We start from the raw sequence: 16,631 nt of genomic DNA on the forward strand, positions 1-16,631 counted from the left end.
TCTAAATGCCCCGCCCTTTTTTCCCCCACATTTTAACTTCTTCAAAGCAGGGATCCATCATAAATTTCATGCCGTGTCATCATTGGGTAGTTTAGTTTGTTGTTTCTTACTAGTAGATAAAATTATGGTGCATCTTATGGCATTGTAGATTCAAAGAAGTAGGAAGGAATCAGAAGGCCAGCGGATGACTATGATATAGTTTGGATATTTGTCCCCACCCAGATCTCATGTTAAAAGGTAATCCTCAGTGTTGGAGGTGAGGCCTGGTGGGAGGTATTTGGGTTATAGGGGTGGACCCCTCATGAATGGCTTGAGCCATCCCTTTGGTGATAAGTGAACTCTCGCTCTGAGTTCACACGAGATCTGATCTTTAAAGTGTGTGGCCCCTCCCCCCAGCCACTCACTCTCTCGTGCTTCTTCGCCATGAGTAAAGCTCCCTGAGGCCTCCCCAGAAGCTGAACAATGTCAGGACCATACCTCTACCTCCTGGGTTCAAGTGATTCTCCTGCCTCAGCCTCCCGAGTAGCTGGGATTACAGGCACACCACCACACCCGGCTAATTTTTGTAATTTAGTAGAGATGGGGTTTCGCCATTTTGGCCAGGCTGGTGTTGTACTCCTGACCTCAGGTGATCTGTCTCAGCCTCCTAAAAGTGCTGGGATTACAGGCGTGAACCACCACACCCAGCCTAAACCTATTTTCTTATAAATTACCCACCCTCGGGTATTTCTTTATAGCAGTGCAAGAACAGCCTAACAGACTGCTTTCAAGATGATTTCAAATCCTGAGATGTCCTTTGAGACTCTCTTCAGGGCCAGGTGCTATGGAGTAGGCAGATGTGTGGAGGGCACCACCTGCCCTGATGTCTCCCAGTTCCAACACTTTCTTCTGGGGACCCTTATGCCACCTGATATTCTTTGCCATCTGTCCCTGGTAATTTACTTTTCCTTCCCCACTTCTCTGGAAACATCACCCTCAGCTGGGAGCTTGTTGCCCTGCCATTTAAATGCTGGCATCCCATTTTCTCCCTAATCACTCTCTCCTGGGCTTAACACATTCACCTCATTTCTTAGGTTGTTTTTCTGATCTTTGGGTCATTTTGGTTGTTTGGGTGACCCTGAAGCTCTTGTGTTATTCAGAGACTTAAATTCTCAAGAGTCCAGGTATAAGAGTACTTTTGGCTAAATATTTTCTCTTCAGCATGATAGAAACCACGTTCTGTGCAGTAGGCATATTCCCTTCACTGTGAGAGTTTGGGGTTCCTGTGGGTTTCATCTCTGGTCCCCCATAGCCCAGCACCATCCCATGCTCCTTCTCCCCCAGCCCTCCAGGTTTGGGGTACTGCCTCTCTTAGCTGTCACCATTCTACGTTTAATTTACTCTGGGGATGCAGCGCATGCCAGCTGCTGCTTCCCTGGATAAATTGGATCATTTCACCTCAGAGCAAGCTTGTTCTCAGTTTCTGAAGACTTCTTTCCCCTCTCACTTTTTATCCCTTAGCTGGTTTCCTCAGAAAGTTCTGAGGGTTTTTTCCCCTTGGTATTCTTCCTCTTAAAAAAGAGAGCGAGAGAGAGAAGGGTGCCACTAGCCAAACTTCCTAAGAAAGTTACTTTTTTAGAAACATTTCTGCCTCTATCACCAGTCCTGTGAAAGTCCCTTCAGTATTTCCGTTAATAGGGGTTTTCTATCCTTTAAGAAAATGGGATTTATTTTGGTTTTATGAAGGGTCAGAAAAGCTCTTGTTGACCAGAAGAGAAACTGTCTCCATTGTATTGGGAAATATGTTCCAAGCTCCAAACCACAACTTACAAATGAACTTTTGGACTAAGACCAGCGTGTGAAGTGAGGAGTCCGTGTCTGCTGAGCTCTGAAATGGAAAAGCTGGTGTCCTGGAGTTCAGGCTGAAAGACTCACTTGCTCACTTCAAGTGCGTGATCTGAAAGAGTCAACCCACCAACTTGGGCCCCTTGACCTCTGGAAACTTTTTTTTTTTTTTTTAATTACACAGTTAAGGCTGGGCACTGTGGCTTACGCATGTGATCCCAACACTTTGGGAGGCTGAGGCGGGCGGGTCCCTTGAACCTAGGAGTTAAAGACCAGCCTGGGTAACATGGCGAAAATCCATCTCTACGAAAAATACAAAAATGGGCCCATCATAGTGGCATTCGCCTGTAGTCCCAGGTACTCAGGAGGCTGAGGTGGGAGGATCACCTGAACCTGGGATGCGGCGGTTACAGTGAGCCATGATTGCACCACTGCACTCCAGCCTGGGTGACAGAGTGAGACCCTGTCTCAAAAGAAAAAGAAAATTCCACACTTATAAATTATTAAAAAAAACAAAAAAACAGCATCCAGAGGGGCATGGAGTACAGAAAATGAAGCCCCTCCTGCACCCTGTGCAGGCCTCGGGTGCCATGCTTCCCTTAGCATCCCTCCCAAGCACCTCTCCCCCAGCGTTCATGCAGCTTGACCCCATTCTGTTTAAGGATCAAGAGTGTTCCATTGTTTTGGTTCAACCAAAATCTATTCAGTGAGTCCCAGAGACCACTTTTAGCCCTGGGAAAAACTGGCCCTGGGTTCCCAGTAGGCATCTGAAAGACCCTGGTTTTGGCTGCTAGATTGCCTTCCATCTGCAGCCCTCTCCTCTCCTCTCTGCTCCATCATGAAAAGGCAGCCTCAAATTTCTTGTAAAGAAGAGTACCTTTCCCCGTTCTCAGCAGTGCAGCAGGACTCGTTCTAGTCATATGTTCTCTGAACGTATTGAAGTTGTTTTTCTGCAAGCCTACAGTGTGCGTGGCAGTACGCTCAGCCCAGTGAGGGAGGCAGAGCAAAGCAGTTGCTCTCTCTCAAGAAACTTACAGACTCATCAGAAAATAAGAATATACCCATTCAATAGCCACCCTTCAGCAAGGCAGGTGTGCATATCAGGATTCTAAAATGCCACGACATTTGACCTTAGTATATTGCATTTCTGGGCATATAAACTGAGTAAGTAAACACACAGATTTACATACCAGGATTTTCATTACTCTGTTGTTGATAAAAGTGAAAAATTGAAGGTGGCCTGTAGTTCCAAAGATAGGAGACTGGTTAAGTTGTGATATATCCATCCATTCAGTGGCATACTATACAGCTGTGTGAAACCAAGCTTTCAAAGTCAATGATGAGGCCAGGCGTGGTGGCTCACGCCTGTAATCCCAACACTTTGGGAGGCCAAGACAGGTGGATCACCTGAGGTCAGGAGTTCGAGACCAACCTGAGCAACATGGTGAAACCCTGTCTCTACTAAAAATACAAAATTAGCCAGGCATGATGGCACATGCCTGTGATCCCAGCTACTTGGGAGGCTGAGGCAGGAGAATTGCTTGAACCTGGGAGACGGAGGTTGCGGTGAGCTGAGATCACACCACTGCACTCCAGCCTGGGCAACAGAGTGAGGCTTTGTCTCAAAAATAAATAAATAGTAAAACAAAGACAATTATGATGTGGGAAAATACCATAAAATATTCAGTAAACCATGTTGAATACCTACTGTAATCAATATCTGAATTAATTTTTCCTAACATTTTATTATAAAAGTGTTCAACACATAGCATAGTTGAAAGAATTTTACAGTGAAATCTTCCTTATAACTGCCACTGTCTGTATAATTACCATTTTATTATATTTGCTTTATCATCTATACCCCCCCTCATCCAATAATGCATCCGATTTTTAAATGCATTTTAAAGTAAATTTCAGGCCTCAGCATGCTTTCCCCTTGATACTCCAGCATGCATATCATTAACTAGTGTTCACTATTTGGTTTTTTCTTTTGAGGAAAAAATACATACAATGAAATGTACAAATGTTAAGTATATCTTCTCTGAGTTTTGACAAATGGATACTTTCATGAAACCAAAATCCCTATTAAGATATAGAACATTACCAATTATTTTTACTACTAAGCACACATACTTATTTGTATATGTCTATACCTGTGCAATGGATTCCAAGGCTGATTTTATTTTCATCACTGTATTTTTTACGTTCTAAATGGTGTGAGTACATCTATTTGTTCTTTTATTTAATGGGTATTCATTTATCATGTAGTGTGTGCCAGGCTCTGCCCTAAATACAGGGGCTCCAGGGGTTAACAGGACTGCAGAATTCCCTGCCTTTATGGCACCTATGATCTAGTAGGGGCAAGATGAGTGAACAAAAGATAATGCAGCAGGAAGACAGTGACTGAGGGGCTGTGGGTGGTCAAGGGAGACTGAATGACTTGAGGAAAGAGCCAGTGAGGGTCAGGAGAGTCTAGGGGACCTGGGGACTAGCAGGTACAAGGAGCCTGAGGCAGGAAGGGGAATGTGATAGGATGGGAGGTCAGAGGGGGAGAGGCAGAAGCCAAGCCATACAGGGCCTTGTAGGTTTTGTGAGGAGTAAGGACTTTATCCTAGTGTGGAGAGAAGCCATTAGAGGGTTTAATCAGGGGAGATACATGGTCCGATTTCTGTTTTTAAAAGCTCTGCTCTGTGGAGAATCTGTACTTCTGGGGTAAAGGCAGAAGCAAAGAAGTCAGAAAGGGAGGCTTGTGCTGGGATAGTAATGGATATGGTTAGCAGCTGTGAAGGTAGAGCTAGCACTACTTCCCGAGGAATTAAAGGTGGGATGTGGGCGAGAGAGGTGTCAAGGAAGATTCTTAGGTTCTTTGTCTAAGCAATTGGGTGAATGATGGTATAACTGCGATGGGCAGACTTGTGTAAGAAGCAGGCTCTGGGGAGGAGAGAAATTAGGAGTTCTGTGTTGGACATGTTGAATGCAAAGTGGAAACTTCACCTTTCAAAGCTTTACTTGGAGAAGTCAGGCAGGCAATGGCTGGGTGAGCACTAGAGCAAGGGAAGAGGCCAGAACTACTCCAAGTTGTTGGTGCACAGAAGGTGCAGGGGCATCTGCAACCCCCTTGGGGGCAGATGTGTTTTCAAATTCAGAATTATTAAGACTTTGGAAAAGTAATCGATTTACACTCACTGAGGTCTGGGGCATCACCTATCATCAAACACATAAGGTATTTCTGTAGCAAATCGTAATCTTCACACTTAAACAGATTAATAAAGACTAGAAATAGCCTCACATCAGTTCAGGTCAGGTGTTGTTATGAAGACAGTTTAATCACCAAATTAGGTAAAACTTGGTTTCAGAGCTTTTGAGTTTTCGAATTGCAGAAAAGTAGCAATCCCCTCCCTATTCTCAATTTTCTACTCCCCAAATGCAAATACTTTGAAAAAAATTTTCACTGTTCTTTTTTGTTTACTTCTATAATGTAAAGTAACTGGGTTTTCCTGCCACCTCAAGATTCTTAAAAGCTTTATATTATCTACTAACTTGCCACCGTGAAAAGTGAGGGCTTATTTCTTCAATAGGCCCTTCACACAGCACACCCCTTTTCCATGCAGCCTTCCAGTATAGTCACAGGGCCATTTTTCACTAAATCGGCATTGGGGGCTTATATTATTATGATCATGTGAGTATTACTCACAGCTGAATCACCTGCCATACTATTATTACATGTCCTTTCTTAAACAACTCTGATTTCTTCAGTCTTTCACAGAGAACAAGCAAAGGATAGCAGGGTAGAAGGTTATACAGAGTTCCCACCAAGCTTCCTGTGCCCAGCCCTCCCCACATCCCTGTTCTCAAGGGTAGCCTTTCTGGGCTTTAGTGTCTAAACTCAGCCCATGTCAATGCCCCCCACTTCACCCCACCCACTAGCTGTGTTCAGCTAAGTCATTTACCACTTGTCCAACTGCTCTACAGCAGCATCCAGAATTTTACTGGCATCTTGGGTCTACTCTCATCTCCTATATTGTAGGACTATCACATTGTTCTGGTAGTTTACGCCTTTTAAAATTAAATTTACTGTCATTTTTTGTGGGGCTTCAGGAGAGAGTAGAGATAGACATAGTTTATCAACCTGCCACGTTTAACCAAAAGCATCCCAGAGCACTTTTCATAGTTCCTGGGCCACGACCTTTTCATTGTGGGTGTCAGCAGATGTTCCTTATGTAATGATTTTGTCCACCTGTTGCCCAGCTCAGCCCACAGAGTTGGAAATTGGAAATTTGGAAGTGCTGTTACAACAAATTGCTTTCTAGGCATTTTAAATCTCCCAGGGTTTTCCCAGAGCAATTTAGGAGACCTCCTGAATAAGCCTAATGTGCTTTCAGCCTTTCTCACTGCAGTGAAGAGACGACATGGCATTTGCATTTATTCAGCTATTTTGAAGTAGAATTCTTTGTGCAATCAGGGTAGCATAAAGGGCAGGCATTGGTCAGGCAGGGTGGAGCTTGTTCACTAACGAGTGTGTGCACTGCACAACTTACTTTTGCTCTCTGGGCCCCAGTCACCCTATCTATGGTAAAGGTGGACTGGAGCACTTCATTCATTAACCAAACTTTACACAAAGCCCTTTGTATAAAACACAGAAAGAGGAACTGTTGTGGTCGAAGAAGGGGCAGATGCCCCCAGAGTGAACTGAGATACTTCCGAGGCATCCCAGGGCTCCTGGGAACACAGATTGAGAAGCACTGGACTTGAAGATGTCTCTAAAGTCTCAATAGGACAGCTCTGTGAACCTTGCCTTTTCAAATGTTTACTGCTCTGCAGAAGTAAAACACTCTTTGCAGCTGGGGTCCCAGGCATAGCAGGCACTGTCCTAATCTCCCTTTCCTGGCACAGAAACGGAAGCGGGAATGTTGCTACTAGCTGCCTCTTAGAGGAGAGAGAGATTTGTTGATTTATGGGTTAAGAGCCCTGGGATGGGAATCCTCCCAACACAGACTCTGTAAGAATACAGGAATTTGTTTTCCCACATCATTTGCTTTTGATTTACTGTTTTGATGTGGGGCTGCTTGATGACTCAGATGTTATCTTCCACTGCCAAATCACACGTTAGGTATGTATAACATTTCCTACACAGTGACATCTTATCCTCTTCCACAGTCATCAATGGCCATACCCCATACCCGCCATGGGGCAGGGCCGGGCGGGAGGGGGAATTAAAAACTCTTTTAGTCACAGGTATGGGGCAGTGGTTTTCAAAACTGTTGTCTTTGTTGTCGATATTGTTGTTTGAAGGATAGGATCATTTTCCAATGAAAATCTTAAGCCACATCCCAGTCAGTGAAACAGATAAACACAGAACCCCTGCTCAAGTTGAAGAGTAGGATGAAGTGAAATAAAGACTCCAGCCCCGGCCGGGCGCAGTGGCTCACGCCTGTAATCCCAGCACTTTGGGAGGCTGAGGTGGGCGGATCACAAGGTCAGCAGATCGAGACCATCCTGGCTAACATGGCGAAACCCCGTCTCTACTAAAAATACAAAAAATTAGCCGGGCATGGTGGCGGGTGCCTGTAGTCCCAGCTACTCGGCAGGCTGAGGCAGGAGAATGGCGGGAACCCAGGAGGTGGAGCTTGCAGTGAGCCGAGATCGCACCACTGCACTCCAGCCTGGGCGACAGAGCAAGATTCCATCTCAAAAAAAAAAAAAAAAAAAAAAAAGAAAAAAGACTCCAGCCCCTCTTCCAGCTCTGTCATAGAGGCTCCAGTTATAGGGACAGACCTCCAAGTCATTTCTGGATCTGCCTCCTATACTTGACGTGATCTAGTACGATAAATGACTGAACCTCCCAGGGCCTTCTTGTCCTCATCTTTAAAATGGGGCTGTCGGGGGATAGGATAACATCTACCACCGGGGATAGCATCTGCCACCAGTAACTTTGAGTGAGGCACTTGGTTTGTCCCCAGTGACAAGGAGCCTTCTTATTACTGCCTACTTAGAAGCCTTGCTCCCAAAGGGCAAGCTTTGAGCCCCGCAACAACTTTCCTGCAGGGAATGTTTTAGAAAACCTGATTAGCCCAGTTTGCAACAACTACTGTTTTCTTTTCAATCTCTTCTTTCCAGAGAAGGTCCTTGTAAGGTCATAGTAACATCCAGTTGTTAAGTGCTTGTGATTTTGCTCGGAATGTAAACAGCACTCTGTCTTTGGCCAGTTCGAAAAGGAAGTTTTATGTTTTCTCCTCTGTCTTTGGAAGTAGCCTTAGTAAACGCATTTTGATAATACATGCTGAAATCTATGATTTTGGTTAAGTTGAAGATGAGGACACTGGCAGTAGTGTGGATCTTCTCAATGAGTGTATATTTGTGGGAGTTTTGTAGCTGTTAATTACATTAAATAAATTACCATAAAATTGCACCAATATTTCCCCTCCTTCCTCCATGCTGGCCCATAGGAGCTTTCTGAGTGGGAAATGGCTGGTTTGTTGTTATTGTTGTTTGTTTGTTTGTTTGTTTTTTGAGACAAAGTCTCACTCTGTTACCTAGGCTGGAGTGCAGTAAGTGCAATGGCATGATCTCAGCTCACTGCAACCTCCACTTCCCAAGTTCAAGCGATTCTCCTGCCTTAGCCTCCCGAGTAGCTGGGACTACAGGCATATGCCACCACGCCTGGACAATTTTATTTTATTTTATTTTTTTTGTATTTTTAGTAGAGATGGAGTTTTACCATATTGGCTAGGCTGGTCTCGAACTCCTGACCTCAAGTGATCCACCCACCTCGGCCTCCCAAAGTGCTGGGATTATAGGCGTGAGCCACAGCGCCTGGCCCGGAAATGGCTGTTTTTTCACTTCACTATTTGAGGACTGAGCAGCCTGTCAAATGTATTGATTGCCTTCTCCAAGTTGGAGATTGGGAGCTACATATTTGCTTATCTTCCCTAGTGAAAAAGCAAATAAGACTGCTTATCTAGTATTTAAACTTACTTTTCATTTACCCTGTGAAAGGCATTATCCCATGAAGACATAATTTGAGAAGTATCTTCATAGAAAATAGCTCTCATTGCATAAGCCATGAATACCCTTGCTGGTGGAGTCCATGTATTGCTTCTTTAGAAATTGTCAGTGCTCACAGCTCTCATCTCACTCAGTGAATTTTCTAGCTTCCAACCCTGTACTTTTTCTCCCACCAGCTCTTTCTTCCCCTTAAGCTCTGCCTCCAACAAACTGTGGACTGTGTGCATTTAGCTTCAGCCTCTTCTACAAAATGAGAATAATAATGGTTTCTCCCTCAGAAACTTTTTGCATGGAAAAAACATGATATTGCTTACAAAGTGCTTAGTACAGTAGTTGGCATAGAGTATGTGTTTGATAAACAGTAGTCATTATTTCTCTTTGTTGCCTTCTCAGTTCTTACATTCATATTCACCTGTCTCACTGGCCATATTTACCTGGTTTATCTGGGACTTTGTTGTATTTTCCTCATCCCATGGGATTAAAAGCAAGCACAGCCCCTTTCCAAGATGCTGTGTGTGCCTGGAGCCTTTCTGGTTCAAGATCTGCTATGGACAACTCCACGCCTTGGGCTTCCTCCAGGTCATTCTCCCTGTCCTTCAGGGATGGGAAGCGTTGATGTCACCTGGCTCTCTTCCATATCAGCAGGACTCTGTGTTGTTCTGAATACCAGCTTGCTTAACTACTTGCGTGGTAAAAATGTAATTTATGCCATCTACACCCAACCCTAAACTGTGAGCCACATAGAAGGAAGCAATATGGCAAGGGCAGTTAAGAACCTAGGTTTGGGGCCACACTGCCTGGGTCAATCCCTGACCCTTGGGGCAAGTTATGGAATTTTTTTGTGCCTTGGTTTTCTCATCTATCAAATAGGGATAAAAATTCTGATCTGCATTTCTGAAGAGTGCATTTCAAGCACTCTGAAAACAAAGTTGGGTTTTTTTCCCCCTAAATTTGAGGCACACTAATGTGGCATCAAAGTCTGCCCTGAACTGACATATGACTATTTATTATGCACTGTATCCAAATTAGTATGATTATTCCTATGTTTCACTGCAGAAATGTTAGTGTTTCTGATTATAGGATGCAGCCCCTGACTGCTCTGGTGTTATATAATGTACACCATATGCCCTTACTAAATAAAACCTGATAAATTCAATTTGGGAAAACCACTAAGCCCAAGAGCTTTGGATAAGGGATTGTGGATCTATAGTAGCTACTTCATAGGGTTATTGAAAAAATTAAACAAGATACAGTCATCCTTAGTATACTTGGGGAATTGGTTCCAGGACCCCTGGGTATACCAAAATCCGTGCTTACTCACATCCCTCAGTCGGCCTTGCGGAACCCGAATATATGAAAAGTCAGGCTTCTGTGCAGGCAAGTTTCGTGTCTCACAAATACTGTATTTGCAACCTCATTTGGTTGAAAAACTTTGGTGTATAAGTGAACCCATGCAATTCAAACCCATGGTGTTCAAGGGTCAACTATATTTTGCATAAAGCTTTTAGAATGGTCTCTGAACTGTAAGTACTCAATAAACCTTTGCTGTTATTCTCCTAAAGACATGAAAGAGTACTGTGTCCATAAGAATGAGTGGTTTATTTTACCACAATAAAAATGTTTGTTCTTTTTTTAAGTGAATGGTTTAAATGTTTAATGAATGATATAAAAATGAATTTTACTGCCTGGATCTAAAGGAAGTTTGCTGTTTGTTTTGGAAAGAGGTTCCAAATCCAACAAGAGAAGTCAGTTTCAGCAAATATGGATGACACTTTGACTGTCAGATTTTTTTCTGTATTCTTGACCCAGAGCTTGCTTATGTCAGCAAAGACAGAGTCCCCATCCTTTCCTTTTCAATCTCACCTTCCGTTCTGCATACATTAAACACGGGTTGGAGTAGAATCCAAGGTTGCCTCACTCTGAGATGTTGTGCTTCCTGGACACCAGTAGTTCAGGTGGTCCCTGCTGTCTTGTGTCTTTTTCATATCTTCGTCCTCGATGGCAAACCCTATCAGCTCTTCCTTCTATATCCCCAAAGGTAAAATATTTGTAAGTCTCTTGTAAAATATTACAGCTTCTATCTTTCTCATCATTTTTCATCCCCAGTCTCAAGCTTTTGCCAAAATCATCTACCATTCAGACTTCTCTGTTCACCTGTATAAATACCATGGGAAGGTCCTATTTTTCTATTCCCCAGCCTCTGTCTCATTTAGACCTGGTCTGGGTGTAACCCTCCTTGTCTGTTTGATTATTATTGCTTTGTTTGTTTCTTGGTGGCCATGTTGTGTTATCTTCTTTGATGATCCTGTGTTTTCTTCTATATCACACTCTTCTGCAAAATAGTCACAATTTACATTCCTCTGTTTCTCTCGCAAATCACAAGACTCTCTTATTGCACGTTTTTCCAGATGTCTCCATTTTATAGATATATATCTATGTAATAAAATGCTATTTTCTTAGCACAATGCTAAATAATATTACAACCCAGTAATTCAAGCTTGGATGACACCACCAACATTGGCAGAGAACCCAAATTTGCACATTAGAACCATGCAGTCATAGAATTGGACAGCTGGGAAGGACTCCAACTCCTTGTTTTATAGATGAAGCAACTGAGACCTGGAGATCAAAGTGTCTTGCTCAACCAAACACAGTTGGCTGGTGACAGACATTGAGACAGAACACAGTAGGCTAGTGTTCTTATTAAAGTTTTTATGTGCTTTTTTCCCCCAAAGTAATACATGTACAGTTTAAAAGCCAAGTTGTACTAAAAACTTAATCCAATGGCAGTCCCTTGCCCTGTCTCTACCCACTGCTAATCCTGTCTCCCTAGAGGCAACGACTTTTCACTCTTTTAGCTGTTTCTTCTAGTATTTACTCCATATCTCTATGAAGTGTATGCATATGAGTGTTCTGCATTTATCGGTTTTAGGTATTTAGGTGATCTCTGAACCTTCCATCATGTAGAGTAGGATTTGGCTGTCACACATCTCCACCCGTTTTTATTCCTCCATCCCTTCCCTAAGGCTTCTCCATCCTCAGTGAAGGTATGTGGTTACATCAAACTTGTAAATATCAAGTATCTGAATCTATCCAGTTTCTAAGTCAGATAACAAGCTCAGAAAATGAGAGACACTGTACATCCAAATTTATTTGGTTTCTGGGTTTCAGATGTGAGTAGTGGAATTTCAGATGATGAGGAACAACTTCCAGAAAAGTATCCAAATCTGTTCCCTTCTAAAGGATGAAGGCTAAGTATTTGGATAGTGAGAGGCATCTATACTGTTCACTTACAAAGCCAAGGAGTATTTATTTCCTTGTGTCTTAAAAACATGCTTATTGACTCTGTCTTCGTATTAGGTAATACTGGCAATTCCACTTCCTCTCGTATGTAGGTTTTTGCTTGTCCTAAAATTATTGCCTCATGGTTTTTACTTGTATTCTTACCTATATGTTTATCCTTAATTTTGCCCACTAGATTGGGTATATCTTGCCACTATTTTTTGCCCAGCTGGTCAGACATACTGGATAAACCCATCAATTCCCCTGTATTTTCTGGAACCCATTAGACCCTCAGCCTGCTGTGCTGCTGCTCTGTGACAATGGCTTCCCTCTCCATTGTCTTGGGAAGTCCACTGACTGGAAGCCTGTCTTCCTCCTGCTCAATTTACTCCCTCTTTTGCTAGGACTACTCTTCCGGGGCATCCTACATAAAAGGTAAATTTTTTGAGTTGTCAAAATATGGAAATGTCTTGGATCTGTCCTTAGACTTGATTAGTAATTTGGTGGCTACAGAACATTCAAAGTTGGAAATAATTTTCCCTTGGGATTTTAAAGCCATTGTATTGTCCTCTGGCTCTAGTGTCACTCTTAATATGAGATGCCAGTCCTGCGTGAGACCTCTTTTGCTCTCTGAAAGCTTATAGGATCTTCGCTGTATCATTGTTGATCTGAAATTACTCAGTAATGTGCCATGGAGGTTTTTGTTTGTTTGTTTGTTTGTTTTTGTTTTTTGAGAGGAAGTCTCGCTCTCTCACCCAGGCTGGAGTGCAGTGGCGCAATCTCAGCTCACTGCAAAGCTCCGCCTCCCGGGTTCACGCCCATGGAGGTCTTTTTTTCTTTCTTTGGGTTGGGCGCTCCACTGGTGGGCCCTTTTAATTTGGAAATGCATATTCTTCAATTCTGGTAAATGTTCTTGTACTGGTGGCGTTTTGTTTTGTTTTAATTTCTTCCTCCCCATTTACTTGGTTCTCCTTTCTAGAATTCCTTTTGTCAGATATTGGACCTTATGGATTATAAAACTCTATAATAATATCAGTTTCTACTTTCTGTTTGCTTTTGTTTTCTTTTTTGAAGGCTCTTGTAAGCCTTCTAATAAGATTTTTTTATGTCACCCTATCATATTTTTAATTTCCAAGAGCTCTTGATTGTTTTCTGCTTTTTCTGTTACCATCGCATCCTGGTTTTGGTTTTTCTCTCTCTGAGGGCATTAATAAGTGTTTTTGAAGTTCTCTTCTACTCGTCGTGTAGCTTCCGTATTCCTCTATTCCTGGTCATTGTGTCTCAGTCTCTTTCAGGTGGGTGCTTTCTTTAAATGTCTGGTGATCCTTGGCCATTCATATTTAAGAGTGAGGCACTACAAGCGGCTTGGAGGTTCAGTGTGTTTCAGTGGAGCTTTTTACTGGCCCATTGTATAGGGGGATTACATTGCGAACTCATCATTTCTTTAGAGAATTTTCAGTTGTCAGCATGTGGAGGCCTTTTCTTTTTTTTTTTTTTTTTTTTTTTTTACAAAATCATAACTTTTATTGAGCCAATGAGAGAGCTGAGTTTGTAGGTCAACCAAATAGCTAAATGACCAGGAGGAACAGGAGTCTTAAGCAGAGATTATATCTGCAGACTGGTTCACCTGTGGCAGAACGTGGAAGGCAAGTGGGTAACAGGAAATTTGTTATACATTTAACAAATTTTTAGAAGCCAGGTGTGGGCTGGCTTATCAATCTTTAACAGCTGGTGCCCCCATATGCAGGGTAGTCCATCCTCACTGTACGCTCTTTTCCACAGGTTTTCTTTTTTTTTTTTTTTTTGAGACGGAGTCTCACTCTGTCGCCCGGGCTGGAGTGCAGTGGCCAGATCTGAGCTCACTGCAAGCTCCGCCGTGGAGGCCTTTTCTTAAAAGAATTCCTCTCTGTTTTTTCAGAGATGAATTATCCCTTTTCCTGCCCAGAGCATGCTCTAAGAGCAGATGGAGGCAGAGGCCCGAGGGCATCACGCCATGAGAGTGGCCATCCTCAGTCCATCTTCTCTGTTTAGCCTTCCCGTCACCCCATCACTTCACCATGCCTCCTGTCCCCTGGTCTGGATCCTCTTCTAACCCTTTTCTCCAGTAAACAAACCTTCAGACTCTCAAGCAGTCTCCCCTCACATCATCCCAGCCATCTGAAGTATACAGTGCCTGCAGCTCCCAGGCCTCCCAAGGGTTATATCCCAGGCAGATATACTCACTTCACATCCATACTCCTTTCTGTAGACACATAGGTCACTGTTTCCTCCACTCTGCCCAGTCAGCAATCACTCCTCACCTGTCTTCCAAAAACATGTGCTTGTTTGCTGATATCTCCCATTTCCATTGTCTTTGTACTCTTTTTCACTTCTTTACTGTCATTTTAGGGGTGTCTTGGTCAAGAGAAAAGATAAAATTGAGGAGTAACCATTAATCCACCATTCATTCAGCCAGACAACAGACAGTGGAACCAAGTGGGTTCCAGGCACTGCTGGGGATGGAGCAATGAACAAATCAGACAATAATTCCTTCCAATATAGTGTTTATTGGAAGTACCATGCTCTTGAATGCCACAGAGTAGCAAGTCTAGTTAGTAACATAAACCTATAAAGAGAAGCGTGGGCCTGTTATGATTCAGGAACCAAGGTGCAGACACCTAGGAACCCATATGCTTACTTGAACCTGTGCTATTTGTAAGTGACCACAAATGATACGGAAATGGGGTTGCCTCTGCTGTATGAGCTGGGAGCCATCCTGTTTGCAAAGCACCGGAACAGCCTTTCAACAAAAGATGATTCATGTCAGCCTTAGACTTTGTAGGAGATAGAAAACACCTTCTGCTACTCTAGAAAATCAGGATTACCACTTCACAATATTGTGGTGTAATCTGAAGAACACAGACCAATAAAAGTTCCTGACCAAAAGTAATAATAGCAAAAAAATAAAAATAAAAAAAAGATAAAGGGCCAGAGGATCTGTTAATCTCCAGTATTAGCAAGACTCCTCCTTAGAGCTGTGGCTTCCAAGCTATTTTAATCATGCACCCTTATCAGTATAATTTTTTGGAGCTGGAACCCAAAAGCATGTGTATTTAATTATAAATTACATGCACATACTAGTCTAATACAGTACTGATACTATGAAACAAAATTTAAAAGTTAAAAAGGCAAGCTAAAAATAACTAGAACGAGAAGTTTTAATATGTTTCCCCATCCTAATAGATGATCTTGGCCATATAAAGCTCACTTAGAAACAACTCACTGGGAGGATGGAAATGAGGACTTGGTCATACCATCCACCATTGCTTAGCTATGAGATACTGGACAAGCTACTTAATTCTAAGACTCAGTTTCCTCATTTGTAAAGTGGTAATAAAAATACTACAATTTCCCTGCCTTCCTCATCATAGGGTGGCTGTGAGAATGAAATGGGCTCTGAAGGTGTTTTATAAACTGCAAGGCACTCAGCACTCAACATGCAAACTCAATTGTGTGACCAATTAGTCACCTCCATACCCCAGCCAATAACTTCTCCCTGAGTTTATTCTTTTACCCTAGATATCCTTCCTGTGGGTCATAAGAAGTAATGATGCGAAGGTGGACAAGTGAAGCAGTGAAAGTCTCTCATCCTTACTTAGAAAGAGAGACAAAACCAATAAAGCAACCCAAGCCCAAATTCTGCAGCTAGTCAGTACCATCCTCTCCATTCACAGGAGAGCACCTTTCTCCCTACAGCTCCAAGGGTGTTATGTTGTCCACACTATAGACGTTATGGGTTTATTTTTGGAGACAGAGTCTTGCTGTGTTGCCTAGGCTGCCTTAAACTCCTGGGCTCAAGCAATCCTCCCACATCAGCTTCCCAAGTAGCTGGAGCTACAGCTGTGTGCCACTGCGCCCAGCTGACATTATGGATTTTGAGAAAGTAAATCTGTTGCTGAGAAGCAGCAATGTTGTTCCTGAGACTCGAAGAATTTCAGTGTGTCCAGCTGAAGAATAGGGAAGGGCTCTATAACTTCAGCAAGACAATTATGTGGGCTGCCTGGTGGCAAGTCACTAAGCCCCACAGCAGTGTCACTGAAAGGTGTCTGGGGCTTACACACTTGGAGTATGTGCAATGTCACCATATAGCAAAACTGCATTTCTGGCATCAGCCAAAGTAGAGGATTAATTATGCAAGGGGAAAATAAGATGTTCCAAGCACCAGTTAAAGGAAGTATTGTGAGCACAGGAGCAATAATCACAGTTAACTGTACTGCGCACTTGCTTTATACCAGTCTGTGCCATGTGAGATCCCATTTAATCCTCGCTGTTTCCATTTCCATTTTGCAGTTAAAGAAACTGAAGGTGAGAGAGGTTAAATAGCTTGCTCACAATCATGATGGAGCCACAATTCAAATTCAGATTGCCGTCTCCAAAACCTATACCAGAAACCACCCTACTCTTCCACCTATCAAATGAGTTCTACATTTTCATCTTTGTTAGTGACTCCTCTCTCTGATATCCATATAACCAATCTTCTA

At 42.8% G+C, this 16,631-nt stretch overlaps 1 protein-coding gene across 9 annotated transcripts in view; it reads left to right on the plus strand.

Moving 5' to 3' along the window:
• The window catches only part of ATXN7L1 (ataxin 7 like 1), a 271,184-nt gene that overhangs the window by 39,666 nt on the left and 214,887 nt on the right, over positions 1-16,631 (plus strand). The window lies entirely within an intron of this gene.

Source organism: Trachypithecus francoisi, unplaced genomic scaffold (assembly GCF_009764315.1).
Source record: "Trachypithecus francoisi isolate TF-2019V2 unplaced genomic scaffold, Tfra_2.0 Lachesis_group4, whole genome shotgun sequence".
Lineage (NCBI taxonomy): Eukaryota > Metazoa > Chordata > Mammalia > Primates > Cercopithecidae > Trachypithecus > Trachypithecus francoisi.